Source organism: Harpia harpyja, chromosome Z, assembly GCF_026419915.1.
Source record: "Harpia harpyja isolate bHarHar1 chromosome Z, bHarHar1 primary haplotype, whole genome shotgun sequence".
Taxonomy (NCBI): domain Eukaryota; kingdom Metazoa; phylum Chordata; class Aves; order Accipitriformes; family Accipitridae; genus Harpia; species Harpia harpyja.
The window spans coordinates 90,055,611-90,067,221 of record NC_068969.1 but is presented as its reverse complement, the minus strand read 5'-3'; positions in this window follow the sequence as shown (position 1 = coordinate 90,067,221).

Genomic DNA, 11,611 nt, shown 5'->3' with positions numbered 1-11,611 from the left:
ACCCGGAAGGCACCAGGATAAGCCGGAAGTGACTGGCAGGAGTGGGGGGAGTGCGCATGCGCTCGGGAACCAGCTTGCGGTTGCCAGGCGATGCGCTGGGGCCCGGGTCCGCTAAAACCAGCTGCGAGCGGGAAACTCTCTGAGGAGGATTGTGAATCCTCAGCTGGGGGCTAGGGCGGTTCGAGGCGGGGCCGGAGAGAAGCTGAGGGGTGACTCGAAACCCCCAAAGAGAACCGGGGTGTTAAGGTCAGGGCCTGCAGGGGGCTGTCTTGGGGCTGGAAGTGCTCCAAGTCTGCTAGCGGCCTCAACTGGCATCTGCGCATGGTCACGCCAGGGAGAGCTTGTTGCTGTGGGCCTACTGCAAGGTTTCACCTGTGACGCACGATAGAGTGAAAAGTAATTCTAGCATGTACACTATTCCACAGAAGTACGGTGTGGTTTGGCTTGGTTTATTTTTTTGGGGGGGTGGGGGGGGGGTGGGGTGAGGGGGTGGGTTTGTTTTCGCTTGAGATTTCTCAGCCCATACTGTGACAAACCACTTCATATCCTGGGTAGAAATTGCAGTGTCTGGAAAGTATTGCAATTGTAGCTGTTGGAGCAGCGTTCAAGGCTACTATGTTAAATCTGTGCTGAGAATTGCAGTGTTGCAGTCCTGTATAAATTTCTGTTGCTGGGATCTCTAGAGGCAGCTGCAGAGGGTTCTTGGGTTTTCCCTGCAGCCCCATCTCAATATTATAATTTTCAACCCTTCACCTCACAGGCTTCTGTTTCTTAAGTGTGCTTTGTCTCTGATGAGCACAATGCTTCTCAGTTGTTAACAAACTCTAAATGTGATATCCTTTGTCAGTTTTGTGTCTTGTTCCAGAAACAAGAAGTACATCATAGCAGGTCATCGCCTAATAGTTTTCAGACCTGACAATAGTGAATGTGTTGCACACATGGACTTCTACTCCTGCTAGCAGATGTGTCCTGAATAATGCACCACCTTTAGAGGAAGTGTTCGCGTGGCTACTTGAAGTAATGTATACATTCCATATATATTTATATAGGTATTTCATATATATGTTTCATATATGGTGATATGTCATATAACCTTTTCTCTTATTTTGGCCTTTCTTTGACTGCTGGTTCTTGCTATGCTGAAGGAGTCTCCAAAGAGATGGGGGCTTTAAAGTTTGCAGTGTGTCATGCTGCAGGCCACACAGTTGTAGCCATGCTTCTGGGGCCTGCTTTTCGGATGCTGAATACAAGGAGGTGGCTTACTGCCTGAAGAACTTTTGTCTCAGCATCAAATTAGTGATTATTTTTGCCACTGCAATCTATCTAGGCACTTCTGAAATCTATCTAGGCACTTCTATCTAGGCACAATGGCCTCATGCCATTACTTACTAAAGCTTGGTAGCAACATAGGACTACAATAGGTTTCAGGTTAGACCTCAATCAACACAAGCAAACTTGAACCTTGTGTAGCTCTTGTGGAGAGCAGATAATACAACACTTTCAGTCTATGAGTTAGAAGCTGAGGTAGTGTTACCTTTATTCACTTACTTCTTACAGACACTGAAATAATGACCCATTTCCAATAAATAATAAGTCCAAAGACACGTGAACTTGTAAATCACAGTATGTTGCACTGTTATTTTAGCATGAACACTACTTTTTACTGCAAAGGCAATCAGGTCTCGCACTCATATGCAGCTCATTAAGTACCATTCTGACCAGAAACTGACAGAACCAAATGCGTGAACTCCAGGTGGTGGCCTACATGAGCAGGCAAGAGGCAAATCTACATCTATTCATATTCTAACTAAAAGGAAATGGGCAAAAAACATATGTAGCTTGTCATCTTTAAAGCATTTTGTAAAAGGGGATAAAGCTCTAGTGTGGACTGTAGGTCCTGAGAGTTGTTAAAACAAAAAACACAATTTCAGATCTCAGTTTTGCTCCTCCATCATTTCCCACCAGAAAGGTATGTCTTATTGGCTGAGAATTAGTGTTTCATTTCAGGTAATGCTTTTGTTTGTATCAAGATGGTTTCACTTAATGTGTATAAGTAAAAAAGGACCTCAGCTGGAGGAAGATACTTTCTGAAAAAGCAGAGATTTCATCCACTGTCTTGTATTAGGTTGTATTAAGTTCAGGGAATCGCACTATCTTCTTATTAAAAGATTGGCCTCATCTCAGGCCGTTGATGTGCAAGTCATATATTTCATTGTAAAAATAATGGATTATAAAGTTTAAGCAGTGAAGAGGATGAAAAAAGATGCCAGCACTTCAAGTAGTGTGTGTTCCTAAAGGTATGCAGCGGATGAAAATGGAAGGGGGGGAGGAGATGCACACCACTGCCAGCTGCAGAAACATGTTGGGGTGCCTTGGCTGTCACCACAGGCTATTGTTCCACTGTGCCTTGCTGTCAGGAAGCAGCAGATGGGAATAGCAGCAGACCAGGTGGAGGAATGGGGTATGCAGAGTGTGATTTGCATCCGTGTGCAGTGGCATTGTTTGAAGAAGAAGGAGGTGGCAGCAGTCACCACAAGCAACCAACTTGCAGACAGATCTCTTAATGGGTGAATGGTTTAGCCACAGGTCTAAGGTCTCAGTTCTGCTCTTTGATCTCATGATAAAGCCAATCTGTCAGTGCCTCTGAATGTGCCCCTTTGCTGCTCATGTTCTTGGTGGGCCCTTGACATGGACTGATGAGCTGCTGTTGCAGCTGCCTGCTCCATACCCCTTGCTCCTCTGGGATGGGGTAGTTACACTTGCAAATGTAGGTAGCATCCTAATCCAGCTAAACAGAAAACAGGTGCCTGGTTCCTGCACCTTCTGTATTAAAGGGAGCGGAAGACTTCAGTCACAGGTGAGTTTGCCACCTGTTTTGGGTTTGTGTGGTGGGGTTTTGCTAGCCAGGGAAGGGCTGCAGGGGTGACTCCTGTGAGAAGCTGCTAGAAGCTTCCCCGGCTCCAAGTCGGAGCTGTCACTGGCCAAGGCCAACCCAATCAGTGACAGTGGAAGCGCCTCTGGGAGAACATATTTGAGGAGGGGAATCTGCAGCGGGGGAGGAGATTGGAATGTGAGAGAAACACCTATGCAGATACAAAGGTCAGTGAAGAAGAAGGAGGGGGAGGAGATGCATCGGAGGAGGGGATGCCCCTGCAGCCCATGGTGAGATGGCAGGCTGTCCCCCCCCAGCCCATGGAGGGGAGCGGGGGAGCAGATGCCCACCTGCAGCCCACAGAGCAGCCCATGCCAGAGCAGGAGGATGCCCCCCAAGATGGTCGTGACTCCATGGGAAAGCCCGTGCTGGAGCAGTCTGTGACTGAAGATCGGCCCACGGGAAGGACCCATGCCAGAGAAGTTCGTGAAGAACTGCAGCCTGTGGGAAGGACCCATGCTGGAGAAGTTTGTGAAGGACTGTCTCTCGTGGGAGGGACCCCACGCTGGAGCAGGGAAAGAGTGAGGAGTCCTCCCCCTGAGGAGGAAGGAGCGGCAGAGACAACATGTGATGAACTGACCACAGCCTCCGTTCCCGTCCCCCTGTGTCGATGTGGGGGAGCGGGTAGAGAAAATCAGGAGTGGAGTTGAGCCGGGGAGGAGGGGGGCATGGGGGGAAGGTGTTTTAAGATTTGGTTTTATTTCTCATTATCCTTGTTTTGATTTGATTGGTAGTAAATTAAATTGATTTTGTTTTTTCCCTGAGTTGAGTCTGTCTTTTGCCCTTGACCATAAGTGGTGAGTGATCCCTCCCAGTTCTTGTCTTGACCCACGAGCGTTTCTTTATATTTTCTCCTCCTCATCCCACCAGGGCTGGAGCGGGGAGGAGTGAGCGAGCAGCTTTGTCATGCTTTGTTGCTGGCTGGGCTTAAACCATGACACAAAGGGCACACAGCTATCACAACCCCAAATCTGCATGAAGGAAAATGCCACTGTGCATGCTGTGTGAGCAAAATACAGGAGCCCAAAACCTGCAGGGAGGGCCTGGAGGGGTAGGAAGGGTGAAGACACAGAGGTCTATCTGCCTATTCTTTCCCCAGGCTGATGCCATGCAGGAACAACCAAGAGTTGCAGGGGGATGTGCCCGCCCAGCATGCATGGCTCCGGGGTTGCTCTCCCTGCTCCCTCATTCTCCTACCCTGCAGAGGATGTGGTCCTCATCTGTGACTGTTTCCAGTTTCCTCCTTTCCAAGTTCCTCCTTATCCTGAGGGGCAGCACAAAGATGAAGGAGGTGCAGGAGTGCTTGAAGCCATCTTTGCCATCACAGTCTTCATGGCCTGGTCAAACCACAGTCATTTTACAGCAGCAAATCATTAGGGCATTTCCATCTTACTCTACAGTGAGTTTTGAAAATGGACCTGCTTGGCTCTCTCTTGCTGTCTGCCACTGCATGTCTCATACACTCTGCCTTTGCCAGTGAACCATGGACCTCCCACTGCTCCCTCACAGCTTGGCTGCTTTGCTCAGCTTTCTGTCCCTCCACATGTTCTGTTCGCTCATCCAGATACAGCCTGCTTGCCTGCAGTAGCTGTCACTTTATGTGTAACATCAAATTAGCTGCCCTGACTGTGCCCTGCGCTGCTTTGGATTAAGAAAATGAGGGAATCTCTGAAGCGAAATGGGTCTTTATGCTTGTGCTTGGTGTTTCAGTAGAGGGTCATGTGCCTCATCAAAAGTGCCTCTTTTGACTGAGGCAATTGCTTTGTCCCACCTCTGAGATGTTAAAGGCTTCTGTGAACGTGATTTCATGTTTGTGGCAATGCAAATGTTCTCTGTCATAAAAGTGAGCTTAAACATAGTGATTCCTAATTTCATGCAATTTGTAGGCTTGGTGCTCATTATCCTGTATCCTTGTGCATCTTCTCCATGTGCGTTGCTGCAGCCAGCTCCACTGCATTGCAGGTTTGGGGGTAGACCTCTGGCTGCTCTTTTCTGGTTTTGGGTTTCTTAGGAAGTGGTGATGACGGCCTGACTGATACTTGTTTCTAGCCTTGCAATGACATGGAGATTCTCCAAAATGTTGTTCAGGTGGTGATAACATGCCTTGAGCTCTGCCTTTTCACAGGGAAATCCTCAGAAGTCTTCCTGGAGCTTAGTGATTCTTTCATCAGCGTATCACGTTTGATCAGGCAATGACATATGCCAAGTTCAGTGCCTGGACAACCTATTTTAGTAATAGTAACACTACTGCACATGCCACCACCTATGCATATGTCTTAAAGAGAACTCAACTACAGGGAAAAGAAATGAAAGAGAAAACCAGTTGCAGCAGATCAGGCTGCAACTCTTTTCAGCAGGGAATCCAGAGACGGGCTTGTTCTGCACTCCCACCACCCTCCTTTTCATATGCATGTACATTGCTTGAAAAATAGACACCTCTAAACCTGGTCTAGGCTCTCTGGTGTTGTCCTAAGCTTTCTTAATGGTGGGGGCATTGGCTAGAGTGGCACTGCTTGGAGAATAAGTGCTTGACCTTAGTGCATCCACTGGGATCACATTGTCTACCTCTTGCCATGGTGCTGCTTTGGAGGAAGCAAATTGCCTGGGGATGGATTAAAGGCTCCTCTTCTGTAATGTGGATTTGAAAGTACAGGAGAACAGTATGTCTGTGTCATGCCAGAGGACTCCATCCAGTTCCTCAAAGTTTGGGCAGCTCAGTGGCCCAGCCTTGATCTGGTCTTGGACTGGCCAGGCGTCCCAGCAGCATCCTCTCAGAGACATGAGGAGTGTTTCTGCAGAAATGCAGCCCCAAAACACTGTGTATTCAAACAGGAGGCTTTTGGTCTGTGATGTCTCTTCTGGTAGGTACTGAGGACATTGGGGCACAGGCTTTTGGTCAAGTGGGACCAGGAAGTGTTTGCAAAAGGCTGCAAGGTACCACCAAGAAGTCAGTAATTTTAATTGGAATTCATGCTATGCAGACTGTTTTAGCCAATGTTGACAGCTTAAGCCAGCACAGGGTTTTTAAATAGAATCAGTGAACTACATCTTGGTGTTTTGCTTGGTACTGCTTGCTACAGTCTTGCAGCATCTTTGAACCAGTTTTAAGATACCATAAAGCATATCTTGGCTTTAAAGTTTCTGCATGTGACGTTCATTTTGTTCCTGCATAATGTGTAGCCATCTCTCCTCCCAGCATCCTGAGGCTTCTGGGTTGACATGTAGACCTACTGCATGTAGGAGAAGCACCTGTTGTCCTACTGCAAGAACAGTCTCCTCATTTGCAACTAGGGATCCTGCTCCCATGTTGAGGCACTTGAAAGTGAGACACCACAGTACACAGCACTGCAGAGCTTAAGTCCTGTGAACGTATTTCCAATATTCCTGCTGCTTCTGACCTTATGACATTCAAGGATAAGAACGTGAAGGAAACACAAAAGATCCAAACAGGTCTAACCATGACTTCGCACAGTGTGCCTTTACCAGTTTTGTTTCTCGGTAAAGCAGAAATGTAAAAAGAAAGTAGCTTTTACCACTAGATGGCATTTAAGTATTGTGGTTTTTTAAATGCCGGGAAACAGTCCTGAAAACTGCCTAACTAGGCAAAATGCTAGATTTCTAACCTGATTTTCTTCCTCTCTCCATGCAATTTGGGCTTGGGCACACAAGTGAGTTATCGATATAGAAGCACACAAACAGGGCTATAAAGTTGACTTGATGAGCTGTGGAAGCCTGCCTTATGCTCCTCAATCTCACTGAAGTTTTCTTAAAGAGCTGGGCAAAAGCAGTGCATGCAAAAAAATAGCAAATCTTACCTTTGTTGAATCAACTGGTGCTGGAGACAGCCACCAAAACCAGCTTGTTGCTGTCCCTTGAGATGATCTGATCTAAGGGCCACCAGCACAGTAACAGAGCAAGGCTTGCCTGTTGCCTCTATAGCAATTGGTACCCTAGAGAGAGTGAGTCACCTGCGTCTAAGAGACAGTCAGCTGCTTTGTACCCTTCTCCTTAGGAATCGCTGCTGCTGGGAAATACCTGTATCTCTAGTGCTGTAAAGTGGACAGACACCTTAACACAGGCACCCAAGTTGCTCCAAAGTTGGAATGCTCTTCTCTGAACTTCTAATTGATGTTAGCTGCAGATGAATAAATATGGATGCCCCTTTCTTGCTGTACAAACGACAGCATTGCCTGCATTTTCTTGTAACCCCCTGAGCAGCTCCTCAAACAGCACATGCACATACAGAGCTGTTGCTGTGAGTCCATCTGCCAGCAGGGACAGGTCACAGAGGCAGCACCAACCTAAACTCCTTGGCTTAGATTCTAACTCTGGTTCCATGTTTTATAAAGGCTATTCAACTTTTTTTCCAGTGGCATAAAGCTGCCAAATGTCTGGCGTCTTCGCTTAGTCATTACAAACAAACTCTGACAATTTTGCTCAGTTGCAAAGGCAAAAATAGATTAATGCAGGCAAAGGTCAGAGTAGTAAATGTAGGCTGTTCTCCGAAGAGAAAGGAGCTCAATACCAGGGGTTCAGGCTGGAGATCCCAGAAGGAAGAACATCTGCTCTTAATGGTGCCAAAATTATTGCAGCTAACCCTCTCTGAGATGCTACAGCCTCCTCTAACGAGGATGCCACTAGCATGACCATCATGGTGGATTTGTTAGCTTGTCATGCATGCCTCGTTGTCAGTGCAGCAGCAGGAGAGATTGTTCTTTCCTTTCTTGGGGTATGCTCTTACGGTGTCAAATGCCTGTGGTACGCTTGCACCCAAGTAACATGTCTTCCCACTCTGCTCTTTCCAGGTACCCATGTGCAGTCCCACTTCCATCTGCTCCACCTGCACTTCTGTACCAGCCCAGCTGATGCTCCTCCTGCTCCTCACCCTGGCCTCTGCAAACCTTAAACTAACAAGGGTTGGGCAGTGACATAGACACGTGTGGTTTGCCTGCACACTGTGTACAGGGCCTTTCTCTGCCTGTAGCATGCCCCAGATATCAAGATGTCTGTGGTTGTTACAGAAAGAGAGACAGTCACACAGGCCAATGTAGAAGCAGGTGGCTCAAAAGCAAGAAAGCTGCCTGCGACTTAGTTATCATGTGATAAAAATGATGGGCGGAGAAGTGTGTCCACCTCTTCATGACTGATCACACTGGGAGAACATGCGGGTGTTACACCTATTTGGTCTGCAGTACTTAAATATTAGCTGTGCAAGTTGCAGTTTTCCCACTTGCCCCCATTATGGTCATGCTACAGGTTGCATAATTTTTAAGTTTTAGTTTTAATGGAGACTCAAAAGGAACACAGAAATATTGGATGGTGTGCAGGTGTGAATTTGTAACACATTGTAAACAAATTGGTGACAATTAAAGGGCTCTCTTTAAAGGAGTTTTTCTTGCAAATGTAGTCCTTTTTTATCTGGGTCGTTGTAGCAAAAAAACCCTAGAGATAGTTTTGTGAGGGAAGGTAGGAAGCAACCTCATCACCCAGTTAATTAAACTGGCAGCTCTGTTCAGCTGACTCATATTTCTTGAGAAATTCTGTTATGTGTATTATCAGTTAGTTAAAAAATTAACTGGCATAGTGATCACAAAACTGCTGTAGTCATTTATAGCCATGGAGAGATGCATGTAACTATTCATATTGCAATGCATTACGTTGAGACTCTAATTAAGAGCAAATCAGGTGTGACCTGTTTTAATAAGTATGCCATATGAATTACCTGATCTTCCACTGGCAGCCTGGTGAATTAAAATGATCTTAGTAGCTTTGTTATCTGAATAAGAGCCAAATTGGATTTAATCTGGTTAAAATGAAAAACAATTATTTTTCAATTTTTACTATTAATTATTAGATAATTAAATGAAATCCAAATGAAACTCAATGTCCAGGCTATTAGTGGTTTTGATATGAAGACAAATTTTTAATTGTTACATTTCTTTGGGATGAGACATAGACAATATATATGATTTTTATCTAGTATGTACTTTTTTCTGCAAAATTACTATCTTTTCTGTTCTGGGGTAAAGTAACATTTAGGATTGCGGGGTTTTAGCTCTTTTTCATTCTCAGCAGCCTCTTGAGTCTGATTCATTCCTCACATCCAGAACAGCCTCCATCTCTTTGGAACGGAACAAAAGTTATGTCAAATAAGCAATGTTCGACATGATATCCTGTTCCCAATTATGCCCGTATGATTTTCCTGTGGTTTCTCCTCTGGGGACTGGTGTGTCCTGGAAGACAACGTTCCAGAGTTTTCCTTCTGAAACAGGGTCTTTCAGTATAAACTTTAAAAAGGTATTTGTGGAGGTACTGTAAGAACTTGTCTCTGCATTTAACTGTAAATTTGTATTTGCACATCACACACACACATTTGAATCTTAGAGGGTTTAGTGCTTTTATTATGAAAAATGCAATTTTTCTGAGTCATTGTACTTAGAGGGACATAACTATTTCCCTCCTGTAATCCTCATTAGAAATATTTGTATCATTTTCCCAAAATATTCCATCAAGTTCTAAAACAGATCATGAAGAATATTTATAACGAGGAGGACACAAAGCATCACTAGGAAGGCCGTGCTCTCGAAGGGACACACCGTACTTTGGGTCAATAGCTGAAGTTCAGCTCACCTCTAAAAATGCTGCTGAAAAGCCAGAGAAGGGAGGTGTAGCAGGTGTTTCGGAGGGATCACTCTGCATTGTGGTGAAACTTATGATGTCTTTCTTTTCTCAACACCCTGCTTAGTTGGCTTCCCAAATATCAATAAACCACAAAAATCAGCATTTCTTTTATATGAGCAGAGCCCTGCAAAAGTTCTCTCTTGCTGTCCATTAGAAAAGAGCAGCAAGTAAGCAGGAATGCATCTGTGTTTTGAAAGCAGGAAGGTTAGCAGTGAAAATTCCCCCAAGGCCATGGTTTCAAAGCACTTCCCACATTACACATTTTTTTCTTTTCCTCAAAGGCTGTTACAATGGTTTCTTTCCATATGGAGGTTCTTCTTGCAAACCAGTTGCTTCCAAACATTTGGTTTAACCAGGCCCTTCTCTTCAAATGGTATTTCTTGGCAGTCTTTTTCTCAGGCACTTTTCCTGGATTTTTCATGGAATTATAGAACAGCACGGGCTGGAAGGGATACCAAAGAATCACCTGGTCCAACCTTTTGTGGGAAAGGGATCCTAGATGAGATTATCTAGAAGCCTGTCCAATTTCATCTTGAAAACCTCCAGCGACAGGGGCTCTGCCACATCCCTGGGGAGGTTGCTCCAGTGATTGTTTGTTCTCAATCCATACTTACTAATATAGGTGGCACTTACCTTGGGTATAGTGGGGTCCCTCACACCAGAACTTGTTAATGTCATTCTGTCCTTCTGGTGACATACAGTGGAGGCATAGCACCATGGATGTTTACTTGCTTGTAATGGTGCTCATAACCTAGCTAGTCATGTCAAGAATGCTGTAGTACGAAAGTGTAATGCTGCTTGCTGTCATGTCTCTGTTCAAATGACTTCTTGGTCATTAACTAGTCCCAGCATCATAATTCTGGGGTGAACATCTATATTTTCCTCTGCCTAATGAGAGGGCTTAGGGGAGAATTCTGTTACTACATTGCCAATACAAACTAATCACCTCTTCCCTGAGGAGCACAGTAATAGCTTTTCAGATGAGAGGAGAAAAATATGCCCTGTGCTAGCTTGATTTTTCAAGATATTTTAATAACAAATAATTCGTCTTTTACCAGAGTAGCCATCAGGGACAGAGATATAAAAATATTGCTTTACTCTTTGGGTAATTTTGAATAGGAACCTGGGTAAGAATTAGGAACTTATTTCAACAGCTGTACTGTACTGAGAAATAAATATATTCTCAAGCCATTAAAACTCTCAGAGGGGCCAGATGGCTGCCAGTGGCAAAGGTCTGTGACTTTGATAAATGCACCCTTGTTTAATGACTCTTCAGAGAAATATGGAAAATTTCACAACACAAAAATTCTTCCTCATAATCAAGCTTCTCAGACCACTTTGTGCCACAGGGTGGTGAAGTTTTCTCCTGACCACTTTGTTCCTTTATCTCTCTTCAGCCTTTCTGATACCCTACAGGGTTGTGTGAAGGAGTTGGAGATGGACTGCCTGGCCTGACTACAGGGGTGACAACTAATGGAAAAGACCTTCTCTGAACTGCTCTGGGCTGATACCTGGGGCCAGGGTCTGGCTCTTTCAAAAGTCATCAGCAGCAACTGGGAACCCAGGCCCTCAAGCCTGGATTTGGTGAATGAAAACTGCATCTGAGATTGCCTGATGGAAAGAAGAGGGAGCCAGATGGGACATGGCATCTTCTGAGGTCAGGTAGGTCCTTGGTGAAACCGGTGCTACACAGAGGCAAGAAATGTTCTTTAGGGGAGAGGAAGGGGGACCTGTTATGCTCTCAAGTGACAGTGTCCCAGGGCTACTCTGGCATGCAAAGCAGAAGTAGCAGGAATGCATATTAGCGTAGCAACTGCCTGGAGCACAGGGCAAGTTGCCACCTTCCCCATCACTTTGTGGTTGGTCACAGCAAAAGCAGCAAAGTGCACAAGCCTGCTGACCAAGACTGAGATCCTCCTCGATTGCTTTGGCACTAGTGCCTAGGAAGGTGCCTGCAAGGAAAGGCAGTCCCTCTCACATCAGTAACGGGCAGCTGAC